The sequence below is a fragment of the Drosophila albomicans genome, chromosome 2R (assembly GCF_009650485.2).
Source record: "Drosophila albomicans strain 15112-1751.03 chromosome 2R, ASM965048v2, whole genome shotgun sequence".
NCBI classification, from domain to species: domain Eukaryota; kingdom Metazoa; phylum Arthropoda; class Insecta; order Diptera; family Drosophilidae; genus Drosophila; species Drosophila albomicans.
The window spans coordinates 29,912,707-29,936,493 of NC_047631.2; the positions used below are offsets into that span (position 1 = coordinate 29,912,707).

Genomic DNA, 23,787 nt, shown 5'->3' on the forward strand with positions numbered 1-23,787 from the left:
ATTGAATTCCATTTTAATTTAAAGCCTCAACGATTAGATTATAAATCAAGCTGCATTTGGCATTCAGCATTTGCAGTTGAAAAAATCAATCAGCTGCACAATAAGGAAGTGGCCAGAGAGTATCTTCTAGTCGATCTTTTTTAATTACAGTTGTTGGTTTAATTGCCTCTCGAACATTTCACTTTCATTGCACCTAAACACCAGCTCTCGACAACAAGTTCAATCAACTGACCCCAGTTAAAAGAGCTAAGTAAGTTAAGCCTAATGATGCCCAGCCAAATGAACATACAGGTCGCCTATTGAACTCATCTCAGCTCATCCATTAGAGTCATTCAGTCGATCGCATGCCACATCGTTTGCCACATACGGGACAAAACTCTCACTTTTCAAATGTCTTATGGAAAAATTCATAATGTGCTATGCTTTTTTTTTACTTTTACATTTTAATTGCAAGCGTGTGGAAAATTCTCATAATTCTTGCCAAGAGTGTAAACGTGTCTAAGATGGCAACTAAATGAAGACATTTTCGAGTCGGTCAGATGCGAATCAATAACGAAATGGCCATGCAAAATTCTAGACACAACAAACGGTCAAAAGCCGCCTCGGGGAATGCCGCCGCACGGCGCAACGGTAAATCGAAGCCACTCTCAGACTGCAGCTTTAGTGAGAGCTCATGACTGCAGATACTCGACTTTAGATTAGAATGAATCATTTGCAGGCATCCTAATTGAGTTGACTGCTCGGCTGTTGTCTGGCAGCTTGCGCTTGCTGCCAGCAGCTAAAAGGCCAAAATATTAGCAGCCGCCTTGTCGAGGTGTGAGACTATTTAGCCAACTGAGTCCAACTTCAAATCTGGGGCCAAGTAGCGGCGATTAGTCGCAGTTCTGAGCTAGAAGCTACGCTAGCTGCAAACTGGACTCTGGGAAGAGAAAAGGAAAGACGAGGCCACGACGATGACAAAGGGCCATTTATCAACGTAGACAAACGCGAACTGCTCGTGTCTCGTCTCTTGTTTGTGGGCACAGTTAACAGTTCCTTGACTGACTAACTGACTGACTGACTGAGTGACTGACTAACGGAGTTGAAGGCGTCCCAACTCCTCCACTTTAATTACTCATTTAATTCTAAAGCTGGAGAGCTGATCTCCCACTCAAAGTGCTATTAAAAGTCTGTCTGGCTCTTCAACCTCAACCTCAGCTTCAGTCTCAGCTTCAGTCAAAGTCGCAGCTTCTCATAGTCGGAGAAATGTAGTTCTCTGGGTCAATGCGAACACCTTAACTAATCAAAGCCATGCCGAGAGAAGCACGCGCTGTCTTCTTCACTCGCTCCCTCAGTCAGTTCGTCAGTCATTCGTATTGTCAATAAATAGAATTTTTCGCTTTTGCTGTGGCAGCTTTCACAACAGACTGACAAAATACGACACGCGTATCGCGAATGTTGCAAGTGCTGAGCTGCAAAGTGATAAAGAATCGAAATGAAAGCCGAAGAATCGCAAAAGAATTTCATGGGCCCAAAGAAGAGAGATTATGAACTGCGCTAAATGAATTCGATTTGTTTGCCAGAAGAGTTTTAGATAGGAGGAGACTCTCGCATATTTGGTACATATGTTTATTTTATTTGGCAGGAGAAGATCTTCTCAGTTTAACCTCACGTTCTGGGTATCATAAAACACAATGGAGCGTTACGGGTACAGACACAGGACAACAACATCAGCAGCTACAACATTCTCGCTGTTCTATTGTTCCAATGACTATGCTTGGTTGCTTCAAAATTTCGGCAGCTTTTATGTTTATGCATGAATTCCAACATGAAAATGCAAAAAGGAAGAAAACTCTGGCTGGCCATAAATCAAATTGGCCAAAAAATACTCTCCAGCTCCACCAAGCAGCAGACATGGCCAACTGATTGAGCTGTCGCGTATTTGGGTGAGATCGCCCAATGTCTAAATGTCCCCAAGTCTCCAACTGCGACTTAAGCGGCAACCTCAACTACTGTCATTTGAATTTCGTGCCTGTTTTTGCCTTTTCGGCCAAGTTGACTCAACTGATTTGGATACCATTTCTTCGCTTTTGCCTTAAATTGAAAATGAAAATTTCCATAGCACTGTGCGCTGTGTCACCTTGTTATCATCGTATATGGCCTCGGATTACTTCAGTCCATATCAACAACGGATGTTTGTCATATTTAGGGGCGTATCCCGCACACAGATTGCAAGTGGGTCACTTTTTAAAAACGGGACAACAACAGTGAAGCAATGGCAACAGCAAAAGTGCATCAGCAAATGTTAACGGAAACGTCTTTAAGAGACTTGCCAGCGGGCAAGTTAACCATATTTTTATTAATGATCTTTAATCCAGTTAAAGAGTACGAGAGCATTAGGAGAAGGAGGAGGAGGAGGATAACGCCCAATGGCCAAATCTGAAATCTGAAATGTGAAATCAGAAAATTTGAAATGATTTCCATGTACGTCGTCATCGCTTGTCGGCCAAAGAGTTCAGTTCAGTTCAGTTCAGTGTTCAGTTGTTGTTCGGTTCTTATTCTATTACAAATTTTATTACACTTAAGTGTAGTGGAATAAAGCGAAATGTGTGCCATAGCATCGGATTGTGGCAAACGTTACGTTGTTGCAGCAACATTGACCAACCATACAAGAAAACCAAAACAAAAACAAAAACAAAAACAAAACTACAACTTCAATGTTGAGCCATGTCTAATCCCTGGCGGTCGCTTTCTTTGATGCTCAAATCCCATCGACATCGACATCGAATGCTGCTCCTCTCCTGGTACAGAGAGCAGATGCAGCTGATGTAATGTTTGCTCGATCTGGTCACGTTGCACGTAACCGCAGCGCCTTTTATTTAACGTGCGGTAATTGCATTAATGAAAACTTAATATCGTAAATTATATTGTACAAATTGAGCTGCGTACAATGAAAGCGAAATTGTTTGATTTGTTGCGATTGCCCATGAGGGCTTCGAGCAACTCTAACAACAACAACAACAACAACAACGATTTGATGCCCAGCCCAACTGATTTTCAATCAATTCAAAGAAAACCATCAAAAAACATGTCAAAGGTAAAAACCATAAATTGCACTACAACTTTAACTTTAATTTCATCCCGTTTGCGGATGCATCTTTCAATTGGTTTAAGTGCACTCTTCTGCAGTCTTCAGTCAGCTTTCGTTACGTACGCTCGAGCTTGATACAGATTGATGACCACATAAGCGTGAACTGTTAGAAGACTTAACTTTGATTTATCTAGCTCATCAAGGGGGGGCTTGCCAACCTGAGTGGGAAGTAATTTACTACTTTTCCTAAGCAGTTTTAAGCTGCTTCCTCCCACCACAGAAAAAAGAAAAACAAGAAAATAAAAATGAAAGAAACAGCAACGTGAACAGCATCACCATAAATTCAATTTAGTCTAAACAAGAAGAACGTTAGAATTAACATTAAAAACTGCAGTCAAAGTCCATTTGCAGTAACGACTGCAGAAGACTGGTTGCACCTGTTCCTTATGAGCCTTTGGCAGCTTTGCATTTCAATTTTATGAGACACACAACTGCCAACGGATGTTGCTCGCCATGTGTCCCAAGTCACTTTTAACTCTGAAGCTACTTTCACAATTTACGAATTACAATTCGAGCAGTGTTCTAGCTGCAGATGGAAATGGATTATGTCATATAATTAAATAAATAAATTCAAATGCTCAGCATTTGTGCTTTATAGCTAGAGGCTATAACGTTAATTTGCTGATTTCTATCTACAAACGTCCCAAAAACGTTGCATTGTAAAATAATAAAGAGAAGAAAAAAAGAGCTACAACTATTTGTGTCCATGTCCATGCATATTAATAATCATGTATTGAAAGCCGCTGAAAGGCAACGGAGCAGCGGACTTCACATCGAATTGGAATTGAAATTGGAATGCTGCGGGTCGAGCTGGGCATGAATGGTATCCATGATGCTCACGAAGCTTTTTTTTTGTGATGGGGCCGCCCCAGTGAGAGCGAGAGTGAGAGTCAGTCGCCCATGGCTCTGTGGCTCTGGCAAATGAATCGATTTGAATCAAACAACAAATAACCAAATAACAAACAAATGATTTATGTGCATATAAGTGTGTGTGTATGCTCGTTGCATTGAAAGAATCATGTGAAAATTTGTGAAAAACTGCATTGCGGCGCTTCACTTTCATTGGTCACTTTGTTATGTGTGTGAGAAAGTAATTTTTACCATTTTTGACTTACGCAGATCTCAATTTATGATGGCTTTCCATCTATGAGGCGGGCATAACTAAGAGGAGGGGAGAGACAACTGATCAATTTATGCTTGCCTGCTGCACAATTACCAAATGCCCATTCTGACCCACATTAATCTGCAAATCGCTGTGCTCTGGGCCAAAGCGGAAATTAACAGAGCCGCAGATAGAACACAGAATGGAAAAGAAATCAAAGCAAACGCAAAAACAAAAACAAAGTCTGCACTCACCTGAGTAAAGAGGCAGCCGCAGCGTTGCGCACGCGCCATCAAGTCGACTTCATAACTCACAAAGCGCTGGTATCGATTTTGTTACATATTATTTATTGTGTGGAGCGGTGGCGGTGGCGGTTTGCTGCTTTGTGGTGGTACTTCTAGAGTGTGCTTGCTTGCCGCATGCTGCTGCTGCTGCGGCTGCCGTAGGCGGTTAACGGCACTTGTGTGCTGCATATTTTGCGCCAAGTGGAAGTCGATTGGCGATGGCGATGCTGAAGCTGATGCTGATGATGCCAAGCCGATGTCCATGTTTTCCCTGCGAAACAAGAGTCGTGTGTTGAACTTGAATAGCTGAGCGTATCAGTGGAGGGAGTGGGTGTAAATGGCTACGGCTGAGAACTGGTAGTTGGTAGTCGATACTTGTTCGTAATTGCGGCAGCAGCACAAAATTATGTAAAACGTTGCCAGTGTCTAGACTCTCAAACAAGTGGGTGGCTCGCCAAAAAAAAATCAAGTAAGAGGGCTACAGTCGAGTGTCCTTCACTGTGAGATACCCGGTACCCATATTCAACGAAAGCAATCAGTTCGGTATTAGATTTGAAATAAATCCAATATACCAAAAAATACAAAAATATACCAAAGTCTATGTTGGATTTACTCCTGTAAAATACTAAAATATACCGAATGTTATATTTGGTATATTAATTTACTACTACATTCGAAATATACCGATGAGTACAAAATATATATGCCTAAAAATACCAATATACCGAAATACTACTAAACTATATCAAAGCCTAAGCTTGGTGTACATTTTCTGGTTTAAAAATACTAAAATATACTGATATTTGGTATATTAATGTATACTACATTTTAAATATACCATAGAAAACAAAATATACCAGATTGTCAACCAAAGTTATTAAGCCTGATCAAGAATATATATATGTGATGTTGCACAAAAGTATAATACCCTACTACCGTATGGGTAGCGGGTATAAAAACTAGAAAATGCTGAAAATAACGTGGGCAAAGTTACACAAGCGCAGGCTTCGACTGCCGTTGCACATAAATCAAAATTCAATCAACTATTTTGGCATAATACAGCACTGTAGTTGTCACATTATCAGCCTAGACATTGATTTGAAAACTGCCTATTAAAGTTTATTATTTGCAAAGTATAAGTTAACATTGCCAACGGGCTTAAATAAAACAGAGTTAGAGCTCTCGTTGTCTGAAGGTCAATTCTAGCGCCAGTTCTCATGCGATATTTGTCAAACAAGTTAACTAGACACATAACGATTGTACCTTTAAGAACCTGCTGTCTGGTTTTTGTGTGTGGAGTAAAGTGAATGAAAACTGAAAGTTTTAATTGAAAGTTGGTTAGAAAGTTGCGTCCCAAACAACGTGTGATAGGGCCTATTTGCTGAGCTATTCTTATTAACGTGAACTCTCCATCGTCACACAGTAGCATATAAGCAGTATGTTGTTAAGCTAATATCGTGTGACGATCTGTTTTGACCATTAGCCCTAACGGTTAAGACAGCTTATTAGCTTTGAATGGATTTGGTATTAAAATTTATTCATTTATTCCATTCAGAAGCGCTGCGAGAGCGCCACAAATATTTCTCTTTTTTTTACCTGCTTAAATTATCACATTAGTTAATCATATTTGTTTGTCTTGTGTGTTAGGCCTCCCAGCGGGTTTTAATTATGATAATTATGTGTACTCTTTAGAGCTTATTAAGTGAATAGTTTACGAATTTATTTAATTTGCAAATAATGCGATTCTTTGTAATTGCTCAGCCATTGACCTTAGATTCGCGCCAGTTAAAGTTCAATTACATGGCTTTAAGCATTTTTAACGCATATTTGATTGAACTTGATTCGAACTTTCTCTATGATAGAAAATCCTGACAGTCTTGAACTTTTTGCATTTGCAGTTAAGGCGTTCACCTGTTTGGTTTGTTGAACTCGCCTCAAAGTCAATTTGGCACTTTTATTAATGACATTTTGAAGAGCAAATTGAATTTTAATGCCTCAAAAGTTGGGAATGTGGCGAATGGGATTAATGAAATTGTAGTTTACAAATGTTATTTGTAAACTTGTATTGCCTATGGGCTAGTTAACTTACAGAAAGGCTTAACTGGCTTAGTGGGTTAAGACAACGGCTTTGGCCGCAATTGGCAGGCAGGAAGGCAGGCAGGCAAAACGAAGACGTATGTGGGTAAAAGAAGCGTACAACCATTTGCTCAATAACTCATTTAAAAGCGACGTCTACTTCGTCCAATAATAATGAACAAATAAAAGCCGAAATCTGCCGCTTGCCAAGGCGATTGGTGCATCGAACACAATGCAAGCATAAAATGCGCAGATGAGGAGAGATGGTCAATGCCAATGGCAAGCCAAGAAGCCAGACCAGTTGAGGTCTTCGCTATTGGCTTTTACTATACTATATGGCGGATGGGATGCGATGCACATGTGTGTGCAGTTTGGCCAATTGACCGCATTTGTGGCCAAAAAAACCAAGAGAAAAAACAAAAAACAACAACAAAAACAATGCTGGAAAAAGCGAAAAGGATGTCAGTCATAAGCGAAGATACATTGTCTCGACTTGTAGGAGTATGTTTGTAGGTACGAGTGTAGTAATATGATATGACCAAGATACTGCCACAAGCATAAATCACATGCTCAAAAAACCAGTCAGAACGGACAGACAAAAACCGATTGACTCTGAAGAGAGTTATGGTTGCACGTCCAAATGAAAATGTCCGCAGATTGCATGCCAAATTGAAAAACGTTGATTATGTCGATTTACATAGGAGTACAATACAATTCAATTCGAGTTGCCCCAACGGATCTTCAGCTTCAGCTATAGCTTCAGAATGCGCCCTTAACCCACTTTCCTATTTACATCATGGCCAAAGACACAATTTATTTATGACGACTCGACTCACAGTCGAGACTTTGCATGCATGACACCCACAAATAATGTACAAAACGACAGCCAGCTCGTGCTTTAAATGATGTTGTTCTCCCTCTACTCAAACCCTACACTTCGAGCGTTCTACTGTTCTGGCTTCCTTTGGTCTACTGTTCCGTTCGAGATTCGGCATTTCTTTGCATAAATTTTACTCAAAATGCTATCAAAAGTGTGCATCTTACGCCAGTTGTAAATGGTTTGTTCGCGTTTTGCAACTTGCAAAGTTACGAGCTCACGGTTCACCCACGTTAGCACTATGGGCTTATCTCAGTCTGAAGCCCAACAGCAGCAGCAGCAGCAGCAGCTTCCCTTCCATCTACTCACAGCTTCTCTTGGCCAGCATTGGCTGTCTATTTAAACTTTTACATGTCGCTGACAAAATGCTCAACAATGAAGACAACAGCAATAAAAACAGCTAAAAGCAACGGGAAGACCGACCACTGTCCCATTGTCTCTGTCCTGTTTTGTCTTTTTCGCTGAAGAATTGTGCCAGTAGTGTAAACCAGCCAACATCTTACCTCTCTTGGTTCTGTTCTTGGATCGGGCATGGGCATTTCTAACAGGAGCAGCAGGATCAAGTCTTGTTAGTGCTCTCCATCATTTGTTGCATGTTCTTCTCTGTTCTCTGTTGTCGTTTGTCTGTTGTCTGTTTGTTGCCTGTTGTTGATGTCAGTGCTGATAGGCGACGCTTGCCGCTTGCTGCTTGCCGGGATTGTAGTCGGGTCATGCAGCGTCGGCGGTATTGACATTGTGCAGCCAACAACCTACAGCCAGCTCCCAACGGGGCACAAAGTTCACGACACTCTGCTGCTGTCTCTGTCTCTCGACATTGTTGTAAATTGTGCTTGTATGATGTTTTGTTGCCTGGGCAGATCCGAGATTAGCAAATTTGTGTAAGCTGATTGTGAGCATTCCCGGTGTATGCATCATTAATCACATCATTGGAGTGTACCTCTCGTATATTTAATTGTTACCTTAACATTGCGTTGCGCATACGCCCGTTTGCCATTCCAATGTATTCGAGTGTTCAGAGTTGACACAGTTTCCATTTCTCACCACATATGATTAGACTCCATTTACGAATATCATAAATCATTGAGCCGCAAATTAAATTTATGCAAAAGCGAAAAGCAAAAGTTCTTGGCCACAATCTTTTACTGTCTCTCACTGTCGCTCTGTGGGTCACCGTGGGTCAAAGCAATTTGAGCTGCACAAATTTTATGGCTATTTGCACAGATCTTGACAGGCAGGTCGCGTGGAGAGCGTCAAGTCGGTGCGTGAACTGGAATTTCCAACAGCTGCGAGCTATGATCTGCGAACTCGGAAACCAATACGAGAAATATTCACAACCTGATGAAAGCCTCGGGTCGAAAGTTGCCGAGAAAAACAAATGACATTTTGGGGTGTCAATGATACTTGACTACAGACAGAGACAGAGATGAAGCCACTTTTAAACTCGTGTCTGTCTGAAATTCTTCAGATTACGGGATTAGTGGTTTCACTTTTAGCAAAATACTTGGATAACTTGGAATGCGAAATTCTTGTACATTTAGCGAACTTTCAGTTATGGTAATACAAGAGCTAAGCATATGCAACAGTTGACGAATCTCATTACATTCAGAGTGATGCATTGAGGTGCATCATCTATCATCGATTGGCATTGTGGTCAAATTCGTGACGAGAATATTGTAAATGGGAACATCAGAGTGGCAAGGATGCTGCTTCTTCTACTGTTGTCTTCAGAGAGACCTTGAAGTCTGATTGAATGTGTGTCGAAGCGACTTTTTGATTGGCTGCTGAGAGAGAGAGCCTTGTTAGTCCGACAGTCGATAGTCAACTAAGACATGAGTGAAATGTGAAATGGAATTGCAATTGAAATGGGCAAGTAGAAGAGATTCTGCTTACTAACACATTCTCCTTTTCGCTTGGCATTATTTCATTAAATTCATGTGATTAGAATCACTTTCGAGCTCGCTGCAAAGTGAAAACGCACTCTCGATGGCACGTGAGACACAGTCGGAGTTTCAAAGAAAGAGATGAAGCTGATGAACTGACCAGAGTCAGAGTCAAAAGCTTTGTCGGAGTCACATGAGAGAACCTCTGGTGATAGCATGTGGAACGATTTGTTGCCCAACAATGAAATAATATGGGAAAGGCCCTGGGACAGCGAGCGGGTTGAGCGTTTGACATTGGCCAACGGAAAGAAGAAGCGAAAAAAACAACGCAAATAAATAAAATGAAAATTGCAATAAATTTCACTGTTGTGTGAAGACGAGCGGCTCTAATCAGAGTGTTCGCCATGGCAAGGGCAACTTGCAACTAGTTGGAGGCAAGAGGCAACTGAAAACGTTGCCGAAATGCAACGTGAGCCACATGCAACATGAAAGCGAAGTCGAAACAGAAACAGAAACCGACTCAATGGGAGAGGGGCAGCAGCAAAGCCTGCCAAAGTGGCAACGGCCTGGGAATTGGGCTAATTGATGCTTAGTTGCACTTTTACCCAAAACCGTTTAAACAACTGCCAACTGCGAATTGAGGCTTCTGTAGATCCCTATCAACGCTACTCTAAAGAAACAATAACATGTCTCCACTCGATCGAAAAACCTCTCTATCCCCAACTCTCATTCTCTTCGCCTTTGTCAGTCAGATGCGACACGGATGCATCTTAATTAACCCAATCGACTAGCTCGTACGTGTTTTAATTGAATACAATTAATTATTGACACATTTTGCTAGGAATTTCAACTCCTGCTTCAACGATAAACGAAAACGTGATCTGCATTTTGAGCAGAGCGAATTTGGTGGTCAAACATTCGAGAGATGCATATGGAAATGCGCTTTCTAAGGTGGATAAGCCAACTCTCAGATTGTTGCCGCTCCCACAACTGTGCTAATGTTATGGAAATTCTAATTTTAACCCAATTTGTGGAATAAACTTGAATTCCTTTGTCTTACTAACCAACAGAGAAAAAGAAAACATGAAGAGTTGCATGTGTTGAGACTTCAAGCAGGAGAGCTAATTGTGGAGGGAGATTAATCTTCTTAGCAGCTTCTTTTGATTCCTCAGTTCCAACTTACAACGGGACTAGAAATGTTTGCCTTTGGCATACAAACACGCATTCGTATTCGCATCTGCTGACAGGTGCCAGGGACATTTTTCACTCCATTCAATTGAAAGAGACTGATCTGGAGAGTGGAGGAATGAAGACGGGGGAGACTGAATCGTTGACAAAGTTGCACAAACATTTCAAACATCTGCTGCCAGGTTGCGTTGAAAGGAGAAGATTGAGGCAGCACTCGCTTCGCTTCTTTTTCTCTTTACGCTTCTTCATGCTGCTCAAACGGTTTACTTTTCTCACCCAACCACAACTAGAGTCGACTATCCGACCACAGGCATCCAGCAACATGGCCAACAATCGATTGGAATGCCAGTTGCGGGTGTCGTTCGCGTCGGGTGTCTTGGTTTCCTAACTGTGGCCAAAAAGCTGTGACAAAAGTCCAACAAGTGGCTGCCGCCCACTCCACACTTCCCTCTCTCCGCCCCTCCCTCAGCTTTCTTCAATCCGCCCCCGAGAGTGTCATTTGAATATCAACATTTGTCATCGTGTGTCGTGTCGCATTCCGCGTTTCGTCGCCAGTTGCGGGTCCCGAAATGTGCCCAAAAATAAACAAAATCCAATTAAAGTCAAGTGGAACATGGCCAGGGAGCAACAGCAACAGCAACAGTTGCAGTTGTTGTTTCTCTTCTCGTTGTTGTCAGCAGCCTTTTAATTGAGCATCTCTCATGTACAATGCAATGCAAATGTGTGCCACTTAGACAAGACGAGACGGCCAAGTACTTAGAAGGATTGCAGCTGGACTGTTGGACAGGAATTGCAATTACTTTGTGGACCAATTTCCAACACTTTCCCTGACTTGGCCAAGAGACAAAAGAAAACTTTTGCGATCGCATTTTATATTGCAGTATCTCGCAAAGATCTGAGACGCAGTTACAGCCCAATGAAATTCGGGCTTTGTAATTGAAACGCATTACCACAAAATGCCAAGACAACTGGGCCTTGTCTGTGTCTTTGTCTCTCGGCTCTAATGGGCGTTGGCAACAGTAGATCTGCAATAGGACAACAGCTAAACATCTAAACAGCTGAATAGTGAAACAGTGGAACAGTTGAACAGCAGCAACACGACGACAATGTAGGCGATGACAGCGTCGCACAATTGGAAATTGGAAACCACAGCAGCGAGTACGCACAGGGGCCAACTTTAAGGCCGATCTGCGACATGGCAGCATGGCGAAAAGTAGGTGAGGCAGCCGCTAACGAACTGGAGACTATCCAAGTGTAACTCCAACTATCCTATTCGTATCAATGGAAGCCAATCGGACATGTGCCACGCATTGGCAGCCAACAGCAAACAGGAGGAAGGCAGTGGGAGGCGTGCAACTCAGCTCACGCACTCTCCAGGGGAAGAGCGGAGGGGATGCGATGGGAATTGGGCAGATCTGGAGCTGTGGTTTTAGCTGGACACGATTCCTGCCTACGAGTTGAGGCTTATAAGGAGACACAGGCAACACAATGTACGTCTATTTGTTTGCGATTTGGTTAACGCAAATTTACGGCAGCTCGCAAGTGCCTGGAATGGATGGAATGTTTCCCCATATTCCTCTCAGCTGGGTGGTCTCTCTTGAGTTTTCTCTGTGGGGTGCCTAAGGTAGCTTCTCTGTCTGTCCTTTAATTGCCTAGTGGCTGAGAGTGGCATTAAGTCAAGCGAAGCTAATGAGGGAGCTCCTCAAGAAGCTGTCTGTTAGTTTACGGTGTAAAAGTTACACCATTACTCCCTGGTTCCATATTAGTCAACTGTTTGCTCATTATAATAGCCTGTCTAACTAGTCATTAGAAATATGCACTATGGGAATAGATGCCATTAAATCAACACAGAGAGACAGAGAGATGGAGACGATATTCATTCAAAGCCGAGTCTATACCAATGGTCACGCGCTTGGGGAGTGAACGATTTAACCTTGCGTGGCATTTGACAACATGAAAACGTGGACACTTCAACGATGAACAACGACAAGAGACAAAAGATGAACATTGATCATAGATCAACACAGTCTGCCCTATGGGACAGCAGGGGAAAGAAGAGTTGTCCAGGGGTTAAGAAGTGGGACACAGATCTTTGAAATCTTAGTTCCAGTATTAAATCAGCAGGATGCCATAGTCGATAAAAGCACGAGCAATTAATTGACAAGGATGAGGATGAGCTTGAAGAAGCATGACCAACACGGGGAGGAGCTGCAAGCTGCGTTGTCGTGACACCCTGACGAAGACGAAGACGTAGACAGAATTGGAGACTGAGATGCTAACGGTGGCAGTGATGCTGATGGTGATGGTGATGAGCACGACGGTGCCTTATTGGTAAAGCAGGTAACAGAGTCACTGTTGTTACCCGAATTCCTTCGATCGTGATGAGTGTCCCGTTCGTCACTTGATACTTGTTACCCACTTCTGGAGCAACATTGCTCCTACTTAAGCTCACTTAAATGCCGTTAAAATGAAACGATTTACAACACCATTTTCCAGTCCCACGGAACGAAAACCTTTGGTTAAAGCCGAAATACAAACAAACATAGAAATCATAAATGGAATCAGAATTAAATTCGCAATTATTCTGACCCCTCAGCAGTTCGTTCGCTTTGTCTTTGCTGAGAAATATAAGTAGTAGAAGTAGAAAAAGAAATAGAGATCTAATCAGCGAAGCCGCCGACATCCCCATCCACATCTTCAGCCTCAGCCACAACTAAAACTCCAACCACATCTACATCTGCATCTGCAGAAGCCAAAGCTGAGGCTGAGGCTAAAGAAACACAAATGAATTTCCCCCTCCGATGATCGAGAGATGACCCAAATTCTGCATAATTGTTTCTCCAATGGCTGCTGCTGCAGTTTTCTTGCTTCGTTCTTCGTTTTCAGCTTGGTCCACTTCGCCTTGTTTGCCTCTTTCCCACCACGCCAGACGACCAAACATATCGCACTCCATTGCACTGTCGATTCGCCCCAAAAGCGAGAAAGTTCATTAAGTCCGGCGATCATTTCATGCGGATCATTTGCGTGGCGTCGTCGGTCAGCTGCTCAGCTCAAATTATCCTGACACTCGGCCCCTGTCCCAAGCAGAGTCCGGTCTGGTCTCCACTTCGCTGTGGATGCACAAGTGGCACTTGACCATCCGTTGCTCGCTTGTTGTCTGCTCGCGTGTTCGTGTATTCGTGTGTTTCATATTTCTCGGCTTAGCTCGTTTCGGTTTCATGCTAGTGCCTCTACTGGCCGCTAGGGGTCTCCACTTGAGACGACAGAGGCGAGTCTCGGTGTAAGGCGTTAGCGTAATGTCGACTTTGATATCATAACTGCAATTAGTCGACATGCACTCGAGTGCTATCACAGGCATCTGTACTTGTCACTCTACAATCCGCAGTCTGCAGTCCAGAGTCCAGAGTCCTCAACCCGCCCTCGCAACTCTAGTTATGAGTGAGAGTTAAATCTCGATTTGATTTCCTTGCATTCTGCAAAGTCTCGGATGTCTCGAGTGTCAGATGATTAGACACAAAACATTTGCTTGTGGACAGTCTAAGGAAAAGACTCCATCGAGGCACAAACTTTCGATTGTACTCGAGATACTCAAGTTACTCTTATTCACTGCCTTTCGGGTCAACAGCATAAACAACGGGAAACTGAGCTCAGTCTGAGTCAAAGTTGTAGCAAGATCTGCAGCCAGAGGCAAAGTCAGAGGATGCCATTGAACCCATCCAAGTAAACAGAGCTCGTTGTCTCGATGGAAGTTCTCAATCAAAACAAGCCAAAAACGAAGGCTATAAATAGCAGAAATCTCTTCCAACAGTTAGATGCCGATTGGTTACCTTAATAACAATTTCCTGTCAATCAGAGCAACGACTGAGACGATAGCCACTCCCATTCCATCCCATCCAGCCTCCTCTCTCTCAGTTGGCTGTCGGAATTAGCGGAATTCGGGTCCCTTGGAGTGCGACCGAGTCAAAGCACGCAATTAATTAGTGGATTTGGCCAAGGGGCAGTCTCTGGGCTACACTCTGCTAGGCAGCCATCAGTCTGTCTGTCTGACCAACTGAACTGACCCAACTACGACAGCGACAACTACAAAACGGCAGCAGCAGAGCTCATCAAGCCACCTACGCTTACGGTACTTCACCGTCCACGTCCATGGCTGCAAATTAATCGGACTGTGCAGTGTCTCGGAATAATGACAGACCCGACCGAAGACGAAGAAGCAGAGAGGGACTCCAACTGGGAATAGGTTTGTTGCTTGCTTAGACCGTTGGCAGCCCAGCCGCGGGCTTGCCACACTTTTGAAGTCTTTTTTGAAATGTTTCTCAATTTATCATAGTGCCATTTTCTGCTCGTCAAAGAGGCGATTCTAAGAGAGAGGAGATCTTAATAGAAAGAAGGAGAGAGAGGGAGATAAAGATGTCAATGGAGTGTCCTGGAAGTGGGTCACTTTGAGTAGAGTTTTAATTAATTTGGATTAAAATGTTGAAAACGCTGAGAGCTGGGCTGCCGAGCTGCCTGATATGCCGAAGAAGGCGTTGGCGGTTTACCGTTTTCTCGACTCACCTGAGCGGTTTCATGGCGGCTCTGTGGTTCACTGTTCTATGTTCTCTGGTCTCAGCAGCGGACCAAAGGCCAGGCGAATTTTGATATTGAAATTGCTACCTTGGCAGAGAGCACAGCAAACACTGAGGAAAGCTTCTGCCGGAGGCCAGGCCTTGATAACATCAGCTGAATTGGTTGAATGGGATATGGAACCCAGAGGGGGAACAGACGAAGACAAAGAGGCAGAGGCATTCCAGCTCCCACAACAACATAGCAGAACAGAACAAAGACAACAATTCCATTTGGTAAACGCTTCTTGCCCAGCGAGAAGAGGGCGGGAAAATGCAACGCCAAGAAGTTTTCTGCGAGGAAAATAAACGGAATGAAAAATAATCTAAAGTTTGCGTTGGGATTGCGTTAGTTTCTGGTGCTTGTGCTAGTGTTGTGTGTGATTGGATTGCTTTGAATTTGAGTTTGGCCAAATGTAACTACAATTTAAATGCTAATCTGGCATCTGTTCGCGGTTTGCTCAGTGGTAGGTGGTTGGCGGACAAAGCCGCGGCATGCCGCATGCGCAAACAACTCCGCCCCAACATCGCATGGAAAGAGCTTCAAGTGAGGGTGGAGACAGTGCACCCAAAGTGTGGAAAGTGCCAGAAGAGTGAAGGGTGGAGAAGAGTCGCACTTGGCGGATCACCCGTTTGCTCATTAGTTTTGTGAATATCCACCAAATTGTACAACTTGCAACGCTACTTAACTACATCCCCCTGTTTGCCATTCTTGCTATTCTCTCTGTTTTATTTATTGTGTAATCTGGCTCCTGTCCAAATGTTAAGGCTGCCTCTGACTGACTTTGGTATTTGGCATTTGGCTGTCTAATTAATGTTCACGCCTATAAAGTGCCGTCTTTATTTGCGGCGGATGCCTGCTCTGAATTCTTTGCCCTGAGATTCGCCGCAGAATTGTTACCCGTTGTTCCCCCTTCTTCACTTCTGAGTTCTGTCTGCCAACTGGAGACGTGGCTCATAAGTTCAACGGAACAAAGAACCGCTATTCCCTTCCCCAACTGTTTTAGACAAGAAACCGCGACAGTTCAAATGCAGTTGAAGCCCAGAATACGGCTAAATAGAAATGGAAGCAAAATCAAAACCGAAAGAACATTTGTAAGCTGCCAATTATTATGAAATGAGCAGACAGCAACAGAAACAACGACAAAAGCGACAAGAGCAACATCAGCAGCAACAGCTACAGAAATAAAGCAGCAAAGACAACAGCGACATTCGAACTCAACTCAACTTAAACCAGAAAAAGACTTTGGCTTCTCAGTTCTTGAAGCTCAATTTTTGGTTCTTGGTTCTGAGCTCTGAAATCGAAAAGCGCGTCACGCCGAAATCCGCTGGCTCGTTACCATTTGGAGGTTTGAGCGCCGGCAATCGGAAGAATAGTCGCTGTTTCTGTTACTGTCTCTTGGGCGATGGTCTTTTAGTTTTCCCCAGACTGTAGTTCCTAGTCTCCATTGCAGTGTTGTGGAGGCCGCCTCGCGTGCTGCCAAACCGCCAATTACCGAACATCAAAAAGCAGTTTCCCTCAGCTGGTCTGCTTGGTTTGCCTGCCTAATAATTTGCTTTCTGACTTTGTGTGGCTTTGTTTGTACTTTTCGAGATCGGCAACCCTTCCTCTGTCTCTCTTCTCCTCTTTCTCTCTTCCTTTCTCTGTCTGACTGGACACCCAAAAAGGTGTTCGAAATGTTAAGAATCTTTTGCCGAATCACGCAATGTTTGAGGTCTGAGGTCTAAGGTCCAAGTGAAGGAAATGCAAATGCTCTCTCAGATCTTTCGTGGCTCACGCTTTGATACAGTTTTCGGGCAAGTGCCACGCCCCCACAAACATACCTGAAAGTACGAAGAACCTTTCAACCGAAAATTAATTTAATTATATTAGGTATAATAAATAAAGAGAGTTATCCAACACGCTGCCACTTTGACATTGTAATCACGTCAGTCAGTGGCCTATTTACGAGGTGTTTGTTGCCTCGACTCCAGTTGCCCTCGGCTCTTCTTCCCAAATCAACAGAACAACTAAGCGTGACAAACAAACTGTTCTTTATTCTCTCCTCTGACTGCTCTTTACAATTACAAACTTACGAATGAAACATTCTAATGCTAATATTATGTATTATGATTCTGAGCACTCGCCACACTATTTATTGTTCTTTGATCGATGACACACTGCTCAAGAATAAATCACTATTATCATTGTTATGACACATTTGTTGTGATAATGAGCTGCTAATGATCATTGAATGGCATCTGAACTGTCTTGTTGATCAACGACAACCCACTGATCCATAAAACTGCTCGTTGAATGTAAATCAATATCGAAACTGAGTTCCTTTCTCTCGTTAGATGAGAAATTGCGAATTTTAATACTCAATTAGTAGGATATTTTGGATTTGTTCTGAAAGAAAGAAGTTATGACGTACGTCCTTTTATGATTGTGCTCCTTTCAAGTGCTCCGCTTTTGCGTAGGCTTCACTTCCAATGACAAACACGTTCTCTCAGTTGAGATCCTCTGGTGTCGTCTCTTTCACAATCATCATCTCTCATCTGCCGCTGTGATCTGGCAATCTGATGAGCTGGTGAGCGGTTTGCCTGCTAATGTGTGAAGCAAGCGTGGGCTGATCGCTGTTGTAGTGGCAACAATGTTGCACTGCAGCAATGTTGCAGCAAGATGAACATGTTGCTGATTATTTCTCGCAGAGTGCTTGATTAGAGTTAGAAGAAACATCTAAGGGTAACCTCGGAAATGAGCTCCACAACTTGCCGGAGTCTGATCCAAATTATGCCGCTATCCTATTGTGCTCAATGAGGACGTCGAACTCGCATCGAAATCGCATTGAAAAGCTTTGTAATGAAAGAGAGTTGAAGTAGAAGTCAATTTAGCTGGTGAAAATTATTCGAGCTGAATGGGAATGAAATATTCGAGGCATCCTGTTTCGATCGAAGATCAACGGGGCGATCGACGGGGCTTCGTTTTATTGCTGCCTTGATTTATGCAACATTTTCCTCAATAAAAATGCCATCGTCTGAAGAATTATTACATCATCACGTAATAGGCCTCGTCTTCGTCTTTAAGCTGCAGCCTCTGCCCCAGCCTCATCCTCGGCGCCACGCCCGTCATACAGATGGGCAAGTTGCCGGTTGGCAGTTGGCAGTTGCTAGTTGGCAGTGCCAAATTGCCCTCGGATGCATAGAGCGCTGTGGCGATCCTCAGTCCGATCTTTCGCGCTGTCATAAATCAGTCGCGAGCCTCAAGTTGCCGCTGAAGTCGAGGCATTAAATACTCGTACTCTCCCCTTAAATTGCAGGGCACGAACAGCTGGCAACAGCAACAGCATCAACAAAAGAAGCAACAACAAAGCGACTATTAAGTGTCGCGTCATCCTCAGTGATCCATCATAGCATACAAGAGACCTTTACTCTTCCCTCTTCTCTCTCTCTCTCTCTCTTTTTCTGTCTGTTCGTTGGCAATGAACAAATGAACTTGGCACGTGTCTATCATACTAAGTTGGAGTATTTCCTGTGGGGGAGTTGGGAGGTGTGAATGTCCGCGGAATTCTGCAAAATGTTGTAATAACTTGCCAAATTAGGCTTCTGCAGGCGCGGGAGATTGCATCATGCATTCTTTCAGTGCCTCCTCTTTTCCCTTGCTCCTCTCTCCGCACACTTGAAATGGCCCATTGTCCATTCAGATGCACAGATCGTAGAAGCTGTATAGTCAATGCCATAGCCATAGTCATAGTCATAGCTACACAGCCACCAAACACGGAAGTCGAAGCACACTCCCCAAATGCCCATTTCATATAATTTCTATTATTTCTGGCAGCTTTGCCAACTGCCACCAGGTGACAGTTACAATGCAGAAACAATATACAACAACTGCTAATGCCGACTAGCCTGCGATCCTCCTGATCGCCACCGAGTTAGAGACAAAGTAGGAGTCGAAGTTGGAGTTGGATTTGGAGTCTGAGTCGGAGTCGGGAAATGTTCTTGAAGCATGAACAGTGAGTTGGCTGCGTGGGGACATTGCCACCGTCAGCGTCTGCAACTTGTGGCACTGTGGTACTGCACTGTCGCAGCCATAATCGCCGAAATGATCATCATAATCGTGATCGTTTTGGGGCTTTGGTCACTCGCTCGTCGTCCCTCGTTCTTATTCTCTTTCTAGTTCTCGTTCTTGGTCATCTTGTCTTGTCCTCGGGGAGCCATTTTTGGCATGCGTTCGGCGGTGAACACTTCCTGTGGGAACTACTCGAGAACTTGTTCCATTCCAGAGTGGTCTGTGGTCCGTGCATGTTCCATGTCATGTTGCCTGACCATCTTATGGCTTATGGCTGCTCTCCATGAAGGCTGCACCCACAAGAAGCCTCTGTGCGATCCGCCTAGACTATTAAAATTGCATTTCGATCTCGTTTCTCTTCGCAAATATTTCATATACCAATTGACCATAAATCAATTAGTCAAGTGTAACAGTTTCACCTCAATATATCCACACTGGATTAAATGGGTTGGTCTGCAGGCCATTCGCGAACAGAGCATAAATTACAAAGCAGATACCTCTTTTGTGTTGCAGCAAATTGGAACAGATTCCTGATGACTTGAAGGGATCTTTTAACTGTCTCGGTGGCAGATATTAGATCTTTCTGTTAACACCTAACGAGTTGTTATTTATATAGAACCAGGAACATCTTCGAGATGGAAAGGGAATCAATAGTTTAGTCATGCCTGGAATTTATCGAGTTTATCAGCTGTTGATCTGCATCATCATTAGAGCTATCGCACATCTAAGCGATCTAAGCGGACTCAAGGTCGCACCTGGCGAGATGAGGAAAAAACAACTGTGAAATGGAGCAAGAACCAGATATGACTAGAAACAGGTGTTGCCGCTATTGACAGTTGCCTTGATTGGTTTGTGTTGCATGTGGCAAGCTTGTGCCAAAGACTTATCTGCCCGCCACTGGCGACCACAAATATCGCGGACACGCCCCTTCTCTCGCAGGGGAATAAACTGAGGAAGACAACTGCATTTTGGCAAGGAAGGAATCGTCGCGTTGTCGAGACTGTCTGCCAACGCCCAAAGCAAACACTGCTTGATTTATCCCTCTGCCTTCTCCTCAGTCTCCTAAGAGTTGCCAGTTGGGCCATAAATTGATGCGACGCTGCTCCTAATAGCAGGGTCTTGGCTTGCAAATTTGCTATCGAAGAGGATAAGATGGAGAGGTGGAGATTGCATCACCGACAATGCTGACAATGCAACGGCATGGCATCAATTTGCGAATATGTCCGGCATTGAATTGACCACGACCAGGAATTGGCCAAGATGAGTGCCAATTTGCCTGCAATGTTAGTCGGTTATGAATAGCATTGGAATGCATAAGGGGATACTAAATAAACTCTCTAGTCCTCCACCTTTTAAGGAGTGAGGCTTTCTACTACTTCTGCTTCTACTTCTTTTGGATGCATCCCAATCTCTTGAACCCAATCGATCCACCATCATCCCATCATCATATGAGACCTCTGTGTAGCCATAACTCATAAGGTTCCAATCGCGTCAATGCGACAAACCGAACCGGACTGAAGAGGCACAAGAACAAAATAAAAAACATCGGCAATTAGAAGAGAAGAAGCTGCCGATGGCCATTCGAAGTTGCAAGTTGCAAGTTTGCTGATGATTGAGTTGCAGCTCAGGTGGCTTCACTCTGCGGCCCAGGTTATAATTGATGGCGAGACGCTCCTCTGAGCATCGCAACAAACAGGAAAATCATATTACGAAAAAACTGCATCGTTTAAGTGTCATTATTGGGACCAGAATCTCAACAAGTCGCTGCCGTTGCCGTTGCCGTCGTCCGTTGTCGTGTCTTCGCTTGAAGATGGAGTTGGAGATGGAGATGACTACTTTCACCGCGCTCAGAATTCCTTTCTGTTCGCTCTGAGGAGAAGCGCAAACGTGGTTCCAGCCAGACATCGGTCAATCTGCCATCTCTTCTGCTTCTCCATATCCCCTTGAACAGCTTCAATATCCGCTGGCCACAGTCAACACCTCCGCACCGCCCACCGTCTTCATCTTCTATCTCTTCAACTGAGGTGGGGCCATCACTCAGCTTCAGCTTCAGATGCAGCTTAGGCCTCAACCTGAGCTTCTTTGCACCTTACTGGCTTTTAGGTTTGTGGCCTTTCTTATCCGCTTATTGCTCATGTGCAGCTTGTTCGAGTCTCGAACTTGAGCTGGTTGTGGTTTTTACACCTTGCCAGCTTTGCAGTTTTTGTTTGACTTCGCTTTGCTCGTGTCGAATGGAATAGATCGAGAACTAAAGTTGCCTTTGGTTAAGGGCGTTAACTGGGTTAAACGCTCGTTGACAGTTTTATGCTGCGACAAGAGCCAAGAGACGTCAAAGCTGAAAACTGAAGACGAAGTGCAAGACCACAAGGCGTTGACGACACTCAGTCAGTGGCACAAACCAAACGAGAAACTTATTAAGAGTGAAAATTCTTGTTACTGTGGCTAGAATAAGTTTTTGTTATTTGAAATTTTCTGTTTTGCATGGAAAGCTGGAAAAGTTAAATCAAAGTTGAAGAAATGACCCAGCTGCAATTAGTGATGGCCCTGGGCAGAAAGTGGACAGAGGGAAGGAGGGAAATCGAAAAGTGAAATAGTTAAAACAAATCAAAATCAGTGCAATCAAGCGAAAGGTTGTTACAGTTCTAGACACAGTCATAAAGTTCGTCGCCTAAGTCATTCGTTTACTGTCAGTTCTCTTTTCATTCACTGTGCGATGTGGGTCGAGTCAGCGGTGCACTTTCAACTGTGGTGGCGCCTTTGATGCCAGCTGGCAACCAGCAACTTTCATCATCACGTGTGCTGAGATTCTTATCAGCAATTAGGCGTCGATTGGACTGCGAGATTCCTTTTGGAAGTGCTGAAGATCCGAATACGCATCCATTAAGGAGAAATCTGGAGAACGAGACTCCCTTGCAATGACTTATTCGATTCGAATCGAATTCGCTGAATGAAAGATGAGTGTCAGTAGTTCCTTTCTCCGAAAACTCTCTCGATGCATTCCAAGCGAAAGTACTTTGCAGTGGAGTGTCGAGTGGCAAGTGCCAAGTGCCGAGAGTCGATCTACTTCTAATGAACAAGGCAACACAACACAAACAAGCCAACAACAATCCAGAGAACGCGCCCGAAGCGAAGCGAGCTAAGCAAGCAAGCAAACAATCACAATCCAGACATAGACGATCAATTTGCAAACAATTGCAGCAATGAACGAGACTTTGAGACGAACGAGCGATCGACGATTGATTGCCGGAAATATAAACAGACAACAGGCAACACTGGCAACATAGGTAACAACCTGCACACCAATAATACACACACACACAGGGAACTCCTCTGCCTTCCGCTCGACCTTCTCAGGGGCGGCAATCAGCAAGAAAGCAACGGAGAATGTGTGAAAATCGAAAGGAAATTTGCATGTCACTCAATTGACCAAATCACAGAGAACAGAGCGACACAAATGTGGAGAGTTTTGGGGTCTGTTTGCTCTACAAACGAGCTGATGATGTCGTTGCCGTTGTCGCTGTCGCTGTTGTCGTTCTCGTTGTTTGTCTCATAGTGTTATTGTTGCTGGCATCACTTTCGACGCAGAGCTTGGCACAGTTTTAGAATAGCGAGTTTTAGAATGGCAACAAATATTTGAATATCGAAATGACACCAAAAAACACCAAACAGATGGAGATGGCCCATTAAAATCACTTATTGACTTCCTCATAACGGTTGAGCATTTACGATAAGATAAGAAAGAGCAACAAACTCGCCACTTGACCCAACTGACCTGCCACCTGTCATCTTCTATTCTGCTGGCATCTGGGAACTGTTAAAATCATTCAGCAAAAATATTTCTGACAGCGACTAAATTATTTCTTGGGAACAACGTAATTTTTGGCAGTGATCGGCGATGAAGATTACAATTAGAGCACAACTTTTGCCAGCACCAATTACTCAATTACGAGAAATAAGAAGCAGACTGGGACTCAGACATGGAAGTTGCTGCTATTGCTTAATCAATCTGTGGGCAGCCATCGGCCTGCCCAGAACTCACAATTGAGAATCGAATGGCGAGTCGAGAATAAGAGTTTTCATTCACACGGCAACCGAATGGCGATTGCAGACTTCCTGCTCCCAAAAGCTTTTCCGAGAGACAAGATTTATATAATTTCTTTATCAGATTGAACGCATATTGTGAACTAAAAATTGTGTAATTCACTTGACGCGCTGATTGAACAGTTGAACCAACTAGCAGCAGAGCTACAGAGCAGCAGAGGCGTCAATTATGAGCACAAAGCGACAAAAGCTGACGCGGTTGTCGTCATCGCGGTCGTCATCATCGATTTATCGCCAGAGAATCGATCCGTCAAACTGTGGAAGCGTCAAATGGGAGTAACCGAATGATTGCAATTGCAAGTGTAACTAAAGTGCATGAAAATGGGAAATGGGGGAAAAGTGCGACGAGTGCAGTTCGCTGTGCTTTCGGAGAGTCTTCGATAATATTTAATTGCATCATCAGCCGCAGACGCAGATGCAGACGCGGTCGCGGTCTCGGTCGCAGCCTGACTCTATCTCTAGTTGCATCTGTATCTCAGTCAGTGACGAACAGT

At 43.8% G+C, this 23,787-nt stretch overlaps 1 protein-coding gene across 1 annotated transcript in view; it reads left to right on the plus strand.

Moving 5' to 3' along the window:
- LOC117576396 (uridine phosphorylase 1) overlaps nucleotides 1–23,787 on the plus strand; it is a 239,162-nt gene that overhangs the window by 78,747 nt on the left and 136,628 nt on the right. The gene's annotated exons all lie outside the window — the stretch shown is intronic.